This window comes from Heterocephalus glaber, unplaced genomic scaffold, assembly GCF_053883595.1.
Source record: "Heterocephalus glaber isolate CG9 unplaced genomic scaffold, H.glaber_assembly_v1.0 deba00001497, whole genome shotgun sequence".
Lineage (NCBI taxonomy): Eukaryota > Metazoa > Chordata > Mammalia > Rodentia > Bathyergidae > Heterocephalus > Heterocephalus glaber.
The window spans coordinates 50,418,816-50,437,072 of record NW_028258320.1 but is presented as its reverse complement, the minus strand read 5'-3'; the positions used below and the strand labels follow the sequence as shown (position 1 = coordinate 50,437,072).

General features: G+C 37.8%; 1 pseudogene; it reads right to left on the bottom strand.

Moving 5' to 3' along the window:
- Positions 1 to 15,965: 15,965 nt before the first annotated feature.
- LOC101710256 (sodium/potassium-transporting ATPase subunit beta-3 pseudogene) lies at positions 15,966 to 16,816 on the bottom strand (annotated as a pseudogene).
- Positions 16,817 to 18,257: the final 1,441 nt, after the last annotated feature.

The window sequence follows — 18,257 nt, the reverse complement described above, 5'->3', positions numbered from 1 at the left end:
ATGGGCATTTGGGCTGTTTCCAAGTTTTAGCTAATACGAACTGTGATGCTATGAACATGGGTGCACATATATCACTGTGGTATGATTCTTTTAATTCTTTGGGGAAGATCTCCAGCAGTGGAATAGCAGGGTCAAATGGGACTTCCAGTCCTAGTTCTTTGAGGTATCTCCATACTGATTTCCACAGTGGTTGCACCAGTCTACACTCCCACCAGCAGTGGAGCAGGACTCCTCTTTCCCTACAGCCCTGCCAGCATTTGGTATTGGTTGATTTCACGATAGCAGCCATTCTTTCTGGAGTGAGGTGGAATCTCAGTGTTGTTTTCATTTGCATCTCACAAACGACCAGAAATGTTGAACATTTTTTCATGTATTTATTTGCTATTTCTACTTCTTTGTGTGAGAAATGTCTGTTCATTTCAGATGCCCATTTTTGGATTGGGTCTTTAAATTTGGGAGGTCTGATCTTTTTAAATTCTTTATAGATTTGAGATAGTAGACCTTTGTCTGAGGAAAAACAGGTGAAGATTATTTCCCATATTGTGGGTGGTCTCTTAACACTGCTGGTGGTTTCTCTTGCTGTGCAGAAGCCTTTTAATAAGAAGAGATCCCACTTGTTGATTTGGGCTAGTTCATGGGCAACTGAGGTTTTGTTCATAAAATCTTTTTCTACACCAATGTCTTCAAGAGTTCTACCTAACCTCTGTTCCAACTGGTTCAGTGTTTCTATTTTAATATTTAGATCTTTCATCCATTTAGATTTTAGTTTAGTGCATGGTGAGAGATATAGGTCTAGTATTAATCTTTGGCAAGTTGAACCCCAACTTTTCCAGCACCATTTATTAAAGAGGCTATCTTTCCTCCAGTGAGGGTGTTTGGCACCTTTATCAAAGATAAGATGGCTGAGTGAGTCTGGCGTTGTTTCTGCATCTTCTAATCTGTTCCACTGGTCCTCAGGTCTGATGCTTTGCCAGTACCATGCTGTTTTTATCACAGTTGCTTTGTAGTAGAGTTGCAGGCTGGGGATTGTGATACCCCCTGCCATGTCTCTGTTACCTACAATTGCTTTTGCTATTCTGGGTCTCTTCTTGTTCCAAAGGAATTTTTGGATTGTTTTCTCAAGGTCCATGAAGTATGCTGCTGGGATCTCAATTAGAATTGCATTGAATCTATATAGCAGTTTTAGAAGTATGGCCATTTTCACTATATTAATCCTTCCTACCCAGGTGCAGGGGATGTCTGTCCATTTTCTGATATCATCTTCAATCTCTCTTTTCAGAGTGCTATAGTTTTCAGAGAAGAAGTCTTTGATTTCTTTCATTAGGTTGATACCTAGGTATTTCAGTTTTGTGGATGCTATTGTGAAAGGAATTGTTTGCCCTATTTCTCTCTTGGTGAGTCTGCCATTGGTATAAAGGAAAGCTATTGATTTTGGTGTGTTGACCAGCTACTTGACTGAATTTGGTTATTAAGTCTAGAAGACTTTTGGTGGAGTTCTTGGGGTCTTCTATATAGAGTATCATGTCATCTGCAAATAATGACAATTTGACTTCTTCATTTCCTGTCTTTATTCATTTTATTTACTTCTCTTGTCTAATTGCTGTGGCTAATTTTTCCAAAACTGTATTGAATAAGAGTGGTGATAGTGGACATCCTTGTCTTGTTCCTGATTTTAGTGTGAAGGATTTCGGTTTTTGACCATTTAGTATGATATTGGCTGTTGATTTTTCATAGATGGCTTCTATCAGTTTGAGGTAGAGACCATCTATTCCAATTTTTTATAGGATTTTTATCATAAATGCATGTTGGACTTTGTCCAATGCTTTTTCTGTGTCTATGGAGATAATCATATGGTTTTTGTCCTTGGATCTATTGATATAGTGTATGACATTGATTGATTTTCGTATATTGAAACATCCCTGCATCCCTGGGATGTATCCCACTTGATCAGGGTGTATGATCTTCTTGATGATCTTCTGCATTCTATTTGCCAGTATTTTATGAAGGATTTTTGCACCTATGTTCATTAGTGAGAATGGCCTATAGTTCTCCTTTTTGGTTGGGTCTTTCTCTACTTTGGGGATCAAGGTGATGCTTGCTTCCAGGAATAAATTTGGGGTATTGCTTCCTTTTCAATTTCATTGAAGAGTTTAAACAGTAGTGGCAGTAGTTCGTCTCTAAATGACTTGTAGAATCCAGCAGTGAAGCCATCAGGGCCTGGGATTTTCTTAGTTGGTAAGTTTTTAATTACATTTTCAATTTCATTGGTTGATATTGGTTTGTTTAGAATTTTTAGGTCTTCTTCATTCAACTTTGGTAATTCATAAGTATCTAGGAATCTGTCCATTTCTTCTGTGTTGTCCATTTTATTGGCATATAGGTTCTGGAAGTAGGGATTGATAATCCTCTGGATTTCTGCTGGGTCTGTTGTAATTTCACCCTTTTCATTCCTAATTGCATGGATTTGGGCCTTTTTTTCCTTTTTCTGAAAAGGTTGGCTAAGGGTTTATCAATTTTGTTGATTCTTTCGAAGAACCAACTCTTGGCTTCATTGATTTTTTGTATCATTCTCTTAGTCTCCATTGCATTGATTTCTCCTCCGATCTTTATAATTTCCTCCCTTGTATGAGCTTTGGGGTTGTCCTGCTCTTCTTTTTCTAGAAGCTTGAGGTTCAGCATCAGGTTGTTTAATTGGGCTCGTTCTGTTTCCTAATATATATATTCACTGCTATGAATTGCCCTCGTTAAACTGCTTTCATTTTGTCCCATAGATTCCAATATGTTGTATTATCATTGTCATTTAATTGAAGGAACTGTCTGATTTCTTCTTTAATTTCCTCTGTGGCACATTGGTTATTCAGAAGTGTGTTGTTCAATTTCCACATGTTTATGAAATTTTTTGAGTTTCTTTTGCTATGGATCTCCAATTTCATCCCACTATGGTCTGGTAATATAAAGGGGATAACTTCAATTCCTTTGCACTTACTTAAACATGTTCTATGTGTGAGTATGTGGTCAATTTCTGAGAATGACCCATGTGCAGCTAAGAAGAATGTGTATTCTGATTTTGTGGGGTGGAACACTCTGTAAACATCTGTCAAGTTCATGTCTTCAAGAGTTTTATTGAGTTCTAGTATTTCATTACTTAATTTTTTGTCTAGTTGATCTATCTATTTGTGACAGTGGGGTGTTGAGGTCCCCCACTAAAATTGTATTAGTGCATATATGACTTTTCATGTCCGTTAGTGTTTGTTTCATATAGTTGAGTGCACTAGTGTTTGGTGCATATATATTTATGATTGTCATCTCTTCCTCTTGGATTGTTCCCTTTACAAGGATGTAGTATCCTTCTTCATCTCTCTTAATCAGTGTTGGTTTGAAATCTACTTGATCTGCAAAGAGGATAGCTACTCCTGCTTTTTTTCGGGTTCCTGTCACATGCAGTATTATTTTCCACCCTTTAACTTTCAATCTATGAGTTTCCTTTTGAATTAAGTGTGTTTCTTATATGCAGCATATTGTTGGATTTTTTAAAAAGTCTATTTCTTTTGATTGGTGAATTGAATTGAGGCCATTAACATTGATGGTTAAAACTGAAATGTACTGACTTGTCATTGCCATGACTTTTTCTTTTTGTTGGGTTCTCCCCCTTTCCATTTAATTTCTTGTCATGCCAGATGGGTTCATTCTGCTTTGATTCCTGGGGTTGTGATCTTCAATGTCTGTTCCTAGTGCTGGTTTGGTATTCACGAAGTCCCTAAGGTGCTCTTTATCATGACAGTATCTTATTTCTCCATCAATTTTGAAAGGTAGTTTTGCAGGATACATCAATCTGGGTTGGAGGCTGTTTTCTTTTAGGGCTTGGAATATGTCACTCCAAGCTCTTCTTGCCTTGATGATTTGTGTTGAGAAGTCTGCTGTGATTCTGATAGGCTTTCCTTTGTATGTGATTTGTTTCTTTTCTCTAACTGCTTGTAGAACTTTGTTCTTCTGTTGAGTTTCTGGAATCTTAACAATTATATGCCTGTGTGCAGATTTTTTTTGATCAAGACTACTTGGAGTTCTATATGCCTCACTTGTCTGTATGTCAAGTTCTTTTCCCCTGCTTGGGAAGTTTTCTGCCATTACTTCTGCACAGGGTTTTTTTATGTCATCTGCACTCTCTCCTGTTTCTCCATTGAGCCCAATCAGTCTTATGTTATTCTTCCTTGCATTGTCTAGCAGTTGCTGGATTGATTTTTTGTGTTCCCTTAAAATTTTAATGCAATTTTTCTTTTCCTGGTTACTAATTGCAATCTTATCTTCTGTATCTGAAATTCTATCCTCACATTGGTTCATTCTGCTGTGCAGACTTTCAATGTAGTTTTTAATCTCCTGGAAATCTGTTTGCATCTGTTTTATGGAAACCATTTGTTTCTTATGTTGGGATTCCATCATGTTCCTGAGCTCCTCTCTAGATTTATTAATCATGTCTTGCACTAGGGGCACAATTTCTCCTGTTATCTGAGAAATTATTTCTGATTTCATTTTTTCCAGATCCCCTTTTGTTGCCAGTGCAGTGGGTCCAGATGGTTGAGTATCAGAGTGTTCCATCTCATCTCTCTTTGGAGTTGCTGTAGGTGATCTGGAAGTCTGATTTTGAGACTTATTTACGTGTTTTCTCATTTCAACTGGGGGGGGGGCGGGGAGGGAGATGCTGTTGGCGTCCGTGTGGCTCACCTCCTCTGAGCTGAGAGAGGTGGGCCAGGGGCCAGGAGAGGCGGTACGGCTGGTGGCCCAAAAGCCCTTTCCTCTAGGCTCCGAGCCGCCCCTTCCTCTGGACCAGGAGTAGTAGGAGTAGGCTCAGAAGCTCCTACCTCTGGGCAGGAATTCTTTAAATGCTGAGAACTTGATTAGCTCCAGTACAGCGGCCTGGTGGTCTGATATCCTATGCGTCTTTGTAGTGTGGAACCAGGTGGCTGTACAGAGAAGAGGCCAAAGGAGCGGGGGGGTCCAGTCGGTGGGCTGATTCGGTGTTTTCAGCCCTACTGGTGACCTTAGGACAGCATCCGCAGACCTGCCTGTCTGCAGCGGGCTGATTCGGTGTTTTCAGTGTGACTGGCAACCTCGGGACCACGTCTGCAGACCTCTACAGATTCTGAATTTAATCATATGTTCAAAGTTCCCTTTACAATTCGTGTAACATATTCAAAGCTTCTTGGGATTCAGATTTGGGCATCTTTGGGAGACATTGTTCTGCTGACCCTACCTTCTAGCTCATCCACTATGAGCCGCTACTTAAAAAACAAAGTTGACAGGCACATTGACAGATGGAAGGACCAGTGGCCCTACTGGAGGCACCTGTTTTCCTCACCACTCCACCTGTACGTGGCAAGATTCCCTGTTTCCAACAGAAATTATATTAAATATCTTTTTATTTGCTTTAGGGGAATGAGAGGGGTTTCAAGTTGAGAGATCACTTTAGGAAAATTCTGAAGTGCCAATAGTGATGGGAAAAGGTTGCAAGGGAGTGTGGGGGCCTGGGAAGGTTATTGCTTGACTGATCAAAGCATTACCTGGATGCTAGGTGTCAGAAGTTGACATCCTGGTCAGTGGAGTCCCAAACTACATTGACTTAGTGTTTTCCCACATCTAGTTTGTCACAGGTCCTGCTGTCTCCTTGAAAGAGAAGCACTGATTCTAAAAGTAATATTGCTTCACAAAATTAAGTTCACCTTAAGAATCCTCTGTTGCTCTAAACCACATTTTACAAAATAGAGGGGTCCTGATAAAGACAAAAGAAAAAATCCTTTGGTTGCTGCTTGAGAAGTGATCAGAGAACTAGGATGGGATGTTTGATTCAACTCCAAGTAGATAACTTCAAATCTGTAGCTATGTATCACTTCATCAGATCCTGTAGAAATTTCTTAGTATGAGAATTCTCTACAAAGAAAAATGCAAAAGCTGGCAAAAAGACATTGAAATCTCTAAGGAAGGTTGGCACATGGACTTATTTTGATCCAGTATAAGATGGTCCTATGATCTGAATGTGTCTCCTAAAATTCACAGGTTGAAATTTAATCACCAATGGAACATGATTAAGAGGTGGGACCTTCTAGAAATGATCAAGTTATGAAAGTAGAGCCCTCATGAATTGGATTAGGGACCCTTATAAAAGGAGTCTGTACAGGGAGCTCATTCTCTCTTTTTTTATTTTTATTTCTTTTTTAATATTAATTTTATTGGTACATTTTAGGTATACAATATAATGACGTTCATCATTGTAAATTTGCACCTTTACATAATTTATCTTGGCTCTTTAATTTTCCCATTCTCCTGCCCTCTTTTCAACCCCTACAACCCTACCTATTTCAAAGACTTTATTTTCATTTTTTCATTTTCCCATATCAATTCCATTCCCTTCTTTCCTTTCCCCTACCCCTCCAACTTCCCCTTCCCCTTTGTCACTTTTCTTCCTATTTCACATTATCTATTATAACTTTTAGTCCTTATTTACACTTTCAGTTTCTCACAGTAGAGAATCTATTCCATATTTACACATGTGTGTACTGGTTATTTCACTTAAGAGTATCACCTCAGTGTGCATCCATTTAGCTATAAATGTCTCTAATTTTTTACGGATGAGTAGTACTCCATTTTACTTAAAAAAAAAAAAAACATATTTTCTTTATCCAATTTCCAGTTGATAGGCAATTGGGCTGCTTCCAAGTTTTAGCTATTACAAATTGTGCCGCTATGAACATGGGTGCACATATATCACTGTGATATGATTCTTTTAATTCTTTGGGTATGATACCCAGCAAGGGAAGAGCTGGGTCAAATGGGACTTCCAGTCCTAGTTCTTTGAGGTATCTCCATACTGATTTCCACAGTGGTTGCACCAGTCTACACTCCCACCAGCAGTGGAGCAGGGTTCCTCTTTCCCCACAGCCCCACCAGCATTTCTTATGGCTGATTTCATGATAGCACCTGTTCTTTCTGGAGTGAGGTGGAATCTCAGCATTGTTTTCATTTGCATCTCTCTAATGACCAGTGATGTTGAACATTTTTTAGTGTATTTATTTGCTATTTCTACTTCTTTGTGTGAGAAATGTCTGTTCATTTCAGATGCCCTTTCTTGGATTGGTTCTTTAAATTTGGGAGGTCTGATCTTTATAAGTTCTTTATAGATTCTAGATAGTAGACCTTTGTCTGAGGAACAGGAGGTAAAAATTTTTTCCCACATTGTGGGTTGTCTCTTCACACTGCTGGTGGTTTCTCTTGCTGTGCAGAAGCTTTTTATTAAGAAGAGATCCCACTTATTGATCGTTTGTGCTAGTTCACGGGCAAGTGAACCTGTCCTATACCAATGTCTCCAAGAGTTCTACCTAACCTTTGTAGCACCTGGTTCAGCTTTTCTGTTTTAATATTTAGATCTTTAATCCATTTCAATTTTAGTTTAGTGCACGGTGAGAGAAATAGATCTAGTTTTAATCTTTGGCAAGTTGAAACCCAATTTTTCCAGCACCATTTATTAAAGAGGCTATCTTTTTTCCAGTGAGGGTGTTTGGCTCCTTTGTCAAAGATGAGGTGGCTGAGTATGTCTGGAGTTGTTTCTGCATCTTCTAATCTGTTCCACTGATCCTCAGGTCTGTTTCTTTTCCAGTACCATGCTGTTTTTATCACAGTAGCTTTGTAGTAGAGTTGCAGGTTGGGGATTGTGATACCCCCTGCCATGTCTCTGTTGCCTAGAATTGCTTTTGCTAATCTAGGTTTCTTCTTATTCCAAAAGAACTTTTAGATTGTTTTCTCAAGGTCCATGAAATATGCTGCTGGAATTTCAATTGGGATTGCATTGAATCTATATGAATTTTGGAATTATAGCCATTTTCGCCATGTTGATTCTTCCTACCTAGGAGCAAGGGATATCTTTCCATTTCCTGATATCATCTTCAATCTCTTTTCAGAGTGCTATAGTTTTCAGAGAAGAGGTTGTTGATTCTTTTGCTAGGTTGATTCCTAGGTATTTCAGTTTTTTGGATGCTATTGTGAAAGGAATTGTTTGCCCTATTTCTCTCTCAAGGAGTTTGTTGTTTGTGTAGAGGAAAACTATTGTTTTTTTGTATTAACCTTTTATCCAGCTACTTTACTGAATTTGATTATTAAGTGTAGAAGAGTTTTGGTGGAGTTCTTGGGGTCTTCTATATACAGTACCATGTCATCTGCAAATAATGACAATTTGACTTCTTCATTTCCTATTTTATTCCTTTTATTTCTTTCTCTTGTTTAATTGCTGTGGCTAATGTTTCCAAAAATGTATTGGACAGGAGTGGAATAGTGGACATCTTTGTCTTGTTCCTGATTTTACTGTGAAGTATTTCAGTTTTTGACCACTTAGTATGATTCTGGCTGTTGGCTTTTCATAGATGGCTCTTATCAGATTCAGGTGGAGACTGTCTATTCCAATTTTTTGTGGAGATTTTATCATAAATGCATATTGCATTTTGTCAAATGCTGTTTCTGCATCTATTGAGATGATCATATGGTTTTTGTCCTAGGCTCTATTGATATAGTTATTACATTTATTGATTTGCATATGTTGAACCTTCCCTGCATCCCTGGGATGAATCCCACTTGGTCAGGGTGCATGATCTTCTTGATGGTCTTCTCCATTCTGTCTGCCAGTATCTTATTAAGGATTTTTGCATCTATGTTCATTAGTCAGATTGGCCTATAGTTCCTTTTTTCAGTTGGGTCTTTCTCTGCTTTGGGGATCAAGGTGATGCTTGCTTCCAGGAATGATTTTGAGAGTATTGTTTCTCTATTAATTTTATTGAAGAGTTTAAACAGTAGTGGCAATAGTTCCTCTCTAAATGTCTTGTAGAATTCAGCAGTGAAGCCAGCAGGACCTGGGATTTTCTTAGGTGGTAGGATTTTAATTAAGTGTTCAATTTCATTGATTGATATTGGGTTGTTTAGAATTTTTAGGTCTTTTTCGTTCAACTTGGGTAATTCATACATATCTAGGAAATCGTCCATTTCTTCTGTGTTTTCCATCTTATTGGCATATAGGTTCTCAAAGTAAATATTGATGATCCTCTGAATTTCTTCTGGGTCCATTGTAATTTCACCCTTTTCATTTCTAATTACATGGGTTTGGCCCTTTTCTTTCCTTTCTCTGATAAGGTTGGCTAAGGGTTTGTCAATTTTGTTGATTCTTTCAAAGAACCAACTCTTTGCTTCATAGATTTTTTGTATCATTCTCTAAGTCTTCATTGCATTGATTTCTACTCTGGTCTTTATAATTTCCTCCCGTGTACTGGCTTTGGGTTTATCCTGTTCTTCTTTTTCTAGAAGCTTGAGGTTCAGCATCAGATTGTTTAATTGGGCTAGCTCCGTTTTCCTAATATGAGTGTTCACTGCTATGAATTTCCCTTGTAAACCTGCTTTCATTGCATCTCATAGATTCTGATATCTTGTATTGTCATTATCATTTACTTAATTTTTTGTAATGCTGATTTGGTATTCATGAAGTTCCTGAGGTGCTTTTTGTCATGAAAGTATCTTATTTCTCCATCAATTTTGAAAGATAGTTTTGCAGTGTACATCAACCTGGGTTGGAGGCTATTCTCTTTTAGGGCTTGAAATACATCACTCCAAGCTCTTCTTGCCTTGATGGTTTGTGTTGAGAAGTCTGCTGTGATTCTGATGGGCTTTCCTTTGTATGTGATTTGTTTCTTTTCTCTAACTGCTTGTAGAATTTTGTTCTTCTGTTGGGTTTCTGGAATCTTAACTATTATATGTCTAGATGTAGATTTTTTTATCACAGCTACTTGGAGTCCTATATGCCTCACTTATCTGTATGTCAAGTCCTTTTCCTCTGCTTGGGAAGTTTTCCACTATCACTCCTGTGAACAGATTTTTCATGTCATCTGCATTCTCTTCTGTTTCTTCATTGACTCTGATCAGTCTTATGTTATTCTTTGTATCATCTAGCAGCTGCTGCATTGATTTCTCATGGTCCCTTACTATTTTAAAGCAATTTTTCTTTTCCTGGTCACTAATTGCAATCTTACCTTCTATATCCAAAATTCTGTCCTCACATTGGCTCATTCTGCTGCATAAACTTTCAATGGAGTTTTCAATCTCTTGGAAATCTGTTTGTATCTGTTTTATGCATTCCATTTGTTTCCTATGTTGGGATTTCATCTTGTTCCTCACCTCCTCAATTTTTTTGTGTCCACTCTAGATTTATTAATCATGTCTTGCACTATGGTCACAATCTCTGCTCTTATCTGAGAAATTATTTCTGATTTCCCTTTTTCCAGATCCTCTTTTGTTGCCAGTTGAGGGAGTCCAGGTGGTTGAGTATCATCAGATTGTTCCATCTTGTTTCCCTTTGGAGTTGCTTTAGGTGATCTTGAAGTCTGTTTTTGAGACTTGTTTACATGTCTTCTCATTTCTAAGGGGGGGTGTTGTGCTGGCTCGGGGGGCGGGGTATGGTGTCTAGAAAGCCTCAGCTCCTCTGCGCCAGGGGGGACTCTGCTCCTCAGCACTTGGAGTGGTGGTACAGTGGCCCGAAAGGCTCACCTCCTTGATGCTGGGGTGGGCTCTGCTCCTTGGCACTGGGGGAAGTGGTACAGTGGCCCAAAAGGCTCAGCTGAATCTCTGTTTTCTATTGAGTTCATCCTGTCTTGTGCTTCTGCCCCTCCACCCAATAAGACACATCATTTGTCCCTTCCAGAAAGTACAACAACAAAGTGTCCTTTTCCAAGTAAGAATAGCCTTCACCAGACATTGACTCTGCCAGTACCTGGATCTTGGACTTCTTAGCTTCCATCACTGTAGAAAATACATATCTATTCTTCAAAAATTACCCAGTTTCAAGTGTTTTGTTACAGTAGCACAAGCAAACCAAGATAGTGAAGCACCTTACAAAAATAATGTCTTTGTTTCCAAAAACTTGGTCTGTTGAGAGGGCCACTGAATTGTGGGAGTCAAGGCTCCATTCTCAGACAACATTATTCACACCAGATTCTTCTGTCATTTTGAAAATATTCCATGTTTTATTGTTACTTTCCTCTATGAATGAACATATCTTTTTCATAAGTGAGCTTAACAAAACAATTTTCTTACAAATACAGGTAAAATATCTAGACTATATGTCCTATATTGCTCTGCTTAGGGCCTAGCAGTACCTTCTTGTAGTTCTTCTGGAGATACAAGGTTGCTGTCTATGCACCCTGCTCCTCTCCCAATGTGGAATTAAACTCCCATGTCTCTGGGTTAGAACATTATGATGCATTAATCAACTCACTCCCTTGGGTGCTATCAAATCATTATGTAACAGGTAAAAAATAAGACATCAAGGGCCTCCAGAATGTCCCCTTTTGTTATCTCACTAACACACATCATCTGAAAGGAGCCAGTTCCTGCTGACCTTGGCTCTGCAGATCATGTTTCATCTGTGTGTGAGCATCATTGACCAAGTGTGTATAGTAGCTGCTCTGCTCAACCCATACCCAGCCCCAGCTATACAGCCAAACCAGAAGACTGGAAACAACCAAAATGTACCTCTTTAGGAAAAGGATTAAATTAAAGGTAGTGTATCACACCATGGAATATTATGAAGCATTTAATAGGATGAATGAAAGCTATATATGTTGATCTCAAAGGAAATGTTCATAAAATATTTGGTGAGAAAATATAGAACAGAATATAAGGTGATCCTTGGTTTTATTTTTTTAATAATAAACAATGCTGATCACTGTTACACTGTGTCCACTATAGACTCATTGTATGTGTGCATGGACAAGAGGAATGTGTGTGACTGAGACCTGGCTGGTGACCTGAGAGATAGGGTGGAGGGAAGTAGAAAGGTCACTAAATATCTAGTTTGTTCAGGCAACTAGTTCTAAGTGCCACACATTGGGTGGTTTATATATAACAGAAATTTATTTATTTATTTATTTTTGGTACCGGGGATCGAACTCAGGTTCTTGCGCTTGCGCAGCAGGCGGCGAAACCACTGAGTAAAATCCCCGGGCCAACAGAAATTTATTTCAGCCAAATTTAGAGTATGGAAATCTGAAGTCAGGGGGCAATATGGTTGGTCCTAATGACGACCTCTCTGATTGCAGCCTGCTGACTTCTCATTGTGCTCTCACATGGTGAAAAGAAGGCCAGAGAGCTCTTGCTAATCCCAAACACAAGGGCTCTTCCCTCAGGATCTAATCATCTCCTAAATACTCTGTCTCTGAATGCCATCAAATTCCGAGTTTGAAGTTTTAACATACGAATGTGGGAACACCGGAGTATTCAGCCCACAAAATCAACTTTTATTCAGATATTTTTCCATGTTTTCTCCAGATAAAATGTTACCTTTAAAGTTTAAAAGGAAACTTTAATTTTGTTTTCTGCTTTTTACAAAGAAGAAATTTTATTGCAAGATGGGCAATTTCCAATATAACTTTCAGTTTGGAAAGACATGACAGCTTGATACAGATTTCCAACAGACTGATTGCAACAGACTTTTAAACTTAATGTTATGCTCTGTTCCTATCCTCTTTTCTTGTCCTCAGGAACTCTTGGTTGGGTCTTGAAAGAGCTACTAGGCTTGCTACTGCCCCTTGACTGTACTCTTGCCTCAAATGAATAAAAAATATTATCTACTGAGTAAAAAGTTAAATTCTTTACCTCAGGATGTTATATTTCCTGGAGAAAAAATTCATGACATTTTTTTCATTTGGCATTTGATTTTGTTTGAATCACAAACCAACAGATAGTGGGGGAGGGGATAAGGTTCATTAGGGAGAGGCATATTAAAAAATAATGGAAAGACTGTTTTTGATTTTGATGTCAAATGTCTTGTTAGATCTTTGCATTGCTTTCAACATGTCAACTGGGTGTTCACATCACATTTATTTTTTAAAATTTTTTACTTTTAATGTTTTGTATTTTTTATTAGTACATGTTTGCAATACAGAGTCTGCCAAAAAAATGTATACACACTTCAAGAAAAGAAAAACTTCTATAAATATTGTAATACTAAATTTATTGGGACATCATCAGATTAATACAAGTTATCTTTGACTTCTACAGTTACAAGAGGTGCTCAAACTTGTGGCCATTAGCTTCCAGACATTTATATTGGTACAGCAAACTGCTGCTTGGGTAACCTTGATCATTAAGATAGCTGCACATGCATTTTCAACTTCTTCTCAAGAGCCGGCACTGTAGTAAGTTTTCTGTAATACAAAATATCCTCTAGAGTCCCACATACAAGGGTAACACCATCTGTTGAAAAAACATCATACTATTTTTCTTTTTCTGAAGTGTATACATTTTTTGGCAACTCTATAGAATGATTACATTCATCACCTGGAGTGGATACATGTATGTAACACATCTTATTTCTTTTTTATCCTATTCCCCTCTACTCCCTCCTCTCTCCCTCCATCTTTTAATCCCTTTGCCACAGTTCTATGTCCCTGCTTTCTATTTTTTATCTTTTACTTTGCTCTTTTGTTTATTTATACTTTGGCTTTCTCATATAAGAAAAACTGTGTGATATTAAGCTCTGTTGATGGGCCTATAGGGTGCTTCTCAGATTTAGCTATTATGAATTGTGCTGCTATAAACATAAGTATGAATTTAACTCCATAATGTGATGATTTAACACTTTCAAAAAGATAGAAGGGGAATACATGGGGTGAATGGAATTTCTATTTTCAAATATTTTAAGGAAGCTACATACTGATTTCCATAGTGGTTGTACTAATTTACATTCCCACCCACAATGAAAAAGGATTGCTTTTTCCCCACAGCCTCACTAGCATTTATTATTATTTATTATAGCATTTATTATTATTTGATTTCTTGATGACTGCCATTCTTTCTGGAGTAAAATAAAATCTCAATGTTGTTCTCTCTCTCTCTCTCTCTCTCTCTCTCTCTCTCTCTCTCTCTCTCTCTCTCTCAATGCTGTTTTGATTTGCATTTCTCTAATACCCAGTGATGTTGAGCATTTCTTCATGTATTTATTGTCCATTTATACTTCTTCTGAAAAATATCTATTCATTCAGTTCAGACCTATTTTTTATTGGGTCTTCTATTTTAGGGGGGTCTACCTGTTTGTTTGTTTGTTTGTTTTTTAGTTATTTATATATTCCAATTATTAATCCTCTGAGTTGTAGTTGGTAAAAATTTCTCTACTGTGTAGGTTAGCTCTTCATTCTGTTGTTTGCTTTACTGTGCAGAAGCTTTTCGATTTAATATAATCCTATTTGTTAATTCCTAATGTTATTCCTTGTGCAATTGAGGTTCTGTTCAGAAAGTCCTTGCCTATGCCTATGTCTACAAGAGTTTTACCAGTGGTGCCTCAGTTCACAAACTCAATTCTTTCCATGATACTGGTCACAAATTGAATGGAATGAGAATCAAAACAAATTTCCTATAAGGTCAACATTGAACTTAACCATTGAATGTGATTTGGTTCTTGTGTTTAATCTTCCACAAAAATAAGTGTTTCTGTTTTAATATATACATTTTTGATCTATTTTTATTTTATTTTAGTGTGTGGTGAGAGATGTGGCTCTAGATTCAATCTTCTGCATGTCAATAGCCAGTTTTTCCAGCACTATTTGCTCAAGAGGCTATCTTTCCTCCAGTGTATGTTTTTGGTCCCTTCATCAAAGATCAGGTGACTGAATGTTCCTGTGGTTGTTTCTGCATCTGCTCTTCTATCCCATTGGTTCATGTGCCTGTTTTTACTGTACTATTTTTATACTGTAGCTTTGTAATATAACTTGAAGTCCTAGATTGGGATACTTTCTGCTTTGCTCTTGTTAATTAAGATTACTTTTGCTATCCTGAGACTCTTCTGGCTCCATATGAATTTTAGGATTGTATAGTCTATTTCTATAAGGAATATTGTCACATTTTTATTGGGATTGCATTAAATCTATATTTCAGTTTGGAGAAAATAGCGATTTTGACAATGTTGGTTCTGTCTATCTAGGGGGGAAAAGGATGTTTTTCTATTTTCAAATGTCTTGTTCAATCTCCATTTTCAGAGTACTATAGTTTTAATTGTAGATATCTTTCACTTCCTTGGTTCAGTAAATTCCTAAGTATTTCACTTTTATTGCTGTTATTGTGAATGGTATTATTTCACTAATATTTTTCACTTTGAGTGCATTTTTTTCACAATTTAAATCTTTTATTAGAGTCCACAGTCTGCTAAATAAAAGCAGTAACAAGATATTTCACAAACTATTATACAATTTAAGACTCATGAATTTAATTTCATAAAAAATTCAGTGCATATTCATTCTAACTAAAAACGCTGTTTTTAATGGTCTGCAATACATTAACCTATAAGAGACTCAGTTCCAACACAAAAATAACGCTATCAGCTTTTTTAAAAACATGTTTTACAACAAAAAGTTTGTACTCTTAATCAAAAAGATCCAGACTAATTCAGCATGTAAAAATTTTACAAAAAGCCAAGATAACACTTTCAGATTCACTTTTATTCTTTTTTCTTTTTCATATACAGAGCTTCTCCACACACATTTCTTGCAGCCATAAAGTTACTTAATGTTGGCCAGGTACCATTTTACCCCTAAAACTTTGTTGGCATCAAAATATGAGTTAACCAGTGTTAAATCCATAAAATATTTACATTGCACAGCACAATAAGTTTTAGACACTTGGCAATTAAACCACATTTTAAAAAGAGGACAAGACCCCCACCCACATGCTTGGATCAGTGTTCACTGGTCCTTATCTGGTGACTGGACACTGGTTCAAAGGGCAGCAGAGGCAGCAGGCAGTTACTTTGGAGGACACTGAACACTGTGATCTGGAAGCACGCTATGCTGCTACCCAGGTCAGGCAGCGCCACCTTTTTCCTAGGTGGTCTCAGAATTCCAGAATGACAGGTCCAGCGGACACAAAATGAAGACAGCCAACACATTTATTCTGTGGAGGCATCCTACTCAGACTATGTGCGTGCTGTGATTTTGAATGCAACTCTTCCCAAAAACTTGTCACGATTGTCCTCATTTCTTAGGTTCCTTGATCCCTCAATTTTGCATGCTACTGTTATTTCTTTCTTAGTACTGTTAGATTCAAAGGAGACCTGGACAGCAACCAATGGCTGTAGCTAGCTCACATGCAGTTTCTTTCCATAATATGGAAAATACTTTAAGTCAATGATTCCATGAGTAAGATAAGTTGATACTGTGTTTTCATCCTTAGAAATACAGTCTATCCTTGGTGATCCTTCAGGGTTTAATCCAATTATTCTATTAATTTCCACAAGAATATAAGGTTGTCTTTGGGAATAGCCAAAATCAGGATCATTTCTACCACTGCATGCTTGAAGTAAGAAATCAGCAAACCGACATGCAACATAAACTGGACCCTTCTGTTCAAAAAGTACTCCATCAGTACAGCTGGTGAGATTCTTCTGTTCTTCTAAAGAATATGACTTTAGAAACTTCTTAAGGTCTTTAATGCACCCTTCATAGGAACTTGGATCAGACACACTGAATGTATATTCCAATGCAGTCACTGGTTTTGGAAAAACCAAAAGTCCTGGACCAGGAATCTGGTCACGATATTTTGGAACCTCATCATTCAAAGTCTGAAGCATAGCCCACATTGTGAATGAGAAGAATGCAGCCAGGAACCCATAAAAAACTAGGTAGAAGAGCAAGATCAAACCCCAGCTCTTGGCGGTGCGCCCCAGGAACTTTCGGGTGGTCGGGTTGTACAAGAAGAGCTTCCACTCAGCCAGGCTATCGTTGAAAGACTTCTCGCCCTTCGTCATGGTGGGCGTGCGGGCTACGGGGTGCCCGGAGGAGCATCGGCGGCGGAGGGCGGAACGACCGAGAACACCTCCTCCTCACCAGTAACACTGCAGCCCACTGAGCCACACCGAGCCGGCGGCCGCTTGGGCTGCGGATGCTTCTTGAGTGCATTTTTGATGTGCAAGAATGCTATTGATTTTTTTTCTGTAGATTTTGTGTTCTGCTACACTATTGAATTTGACTGTCAATTTGATTTGGAATTTTTTGAAATAATTTTGGGTTTTTAATGTAAAATATCATGTCATCTGTAAATAAAGACAACTGACATCATTTTTGATTTTTTAAATTAATTTCATTGCTACATTATAGGTAGACAATATAATGATATTCAACATCGGAAATTTGCACCTTTACATAATATATCTTGGTTGTTATTTTTCCCCGTTCCCCTGCCCTCACTTCAACCCCTCCATGCCTTGCTATTTACATAGACTGTTTCCATTTTTTTCCTTTTCTCATATTAATTCCATTCCCTTCTTTCTTTCTCCTGCCCCTCCCACTTCCCCATCCCCTTTGCCACTTTGCTTCCTGTTTCACATTATGTATTATACATTTTGATCCTATTTACACTTTCAGTTTCTCACACTAGAGAAACTTTGTGGTATTTACACGTCTGTTCAATTTATTTCACTTAAGAGCATCACCTCAATGTGCATGCATTTAGCTATAAATGTCTCTAATTTCTCATTCTTTATGTCTGAGTAGTACTCCATTTTATAAAAAGAAAAGCACACACATTTTCTTTATCCAGTCTGTAGCTGATGGGCAATTGGGCTGTTTCCAAATTTTAGCTATCACAAACAGTTCCTCTCTGAACATGGGGGCACAAATATCACTGTGGTATGATTCTTTTAATTCTTTTGGGAAGATCCCCAATAGGGGAATACCTGGGTCAAATGGAACCTCTAATCCTAGTTCTCTAAGGTATCTCCATACTGATTTCCACAGTGGTTGCACCAGTCTACACTCCCACCAGCAGTGGAGAAGGGTTCCATTTTCCCCAAAGCCCTGCCAGTACTTGTTATAGGTTGATTTCATGATAGCAGCCATTCTTTCTGGGGTGAGGTGCAATCTCAGTGTTGTATTCATTTGCATCTCTTGAATGACCAGTGATGTTGAACATTTTTTCACATGTTTATTTGCTGTTTCTACTTCTTTGAGAGATGTCTGTTCATTTCAGATGCCCATTTTTGGATTGGGTTTTTAAATTTGGGAGGTCTGATTTTTTTTAATTCTTTATAGATTCAAGATATTAGACCTTTGTATGAGGAATAACTGGTAAAAAAATTTTTCCCACATTGTGGGTTGTCTCTTCACACTATTGGTGGTTTCTCTTGCTATGCAGAAGCTTTTTAACAAGAAGAGATGCCACTTCTTGATTTTTTTTTTGGTGCTAGTTCA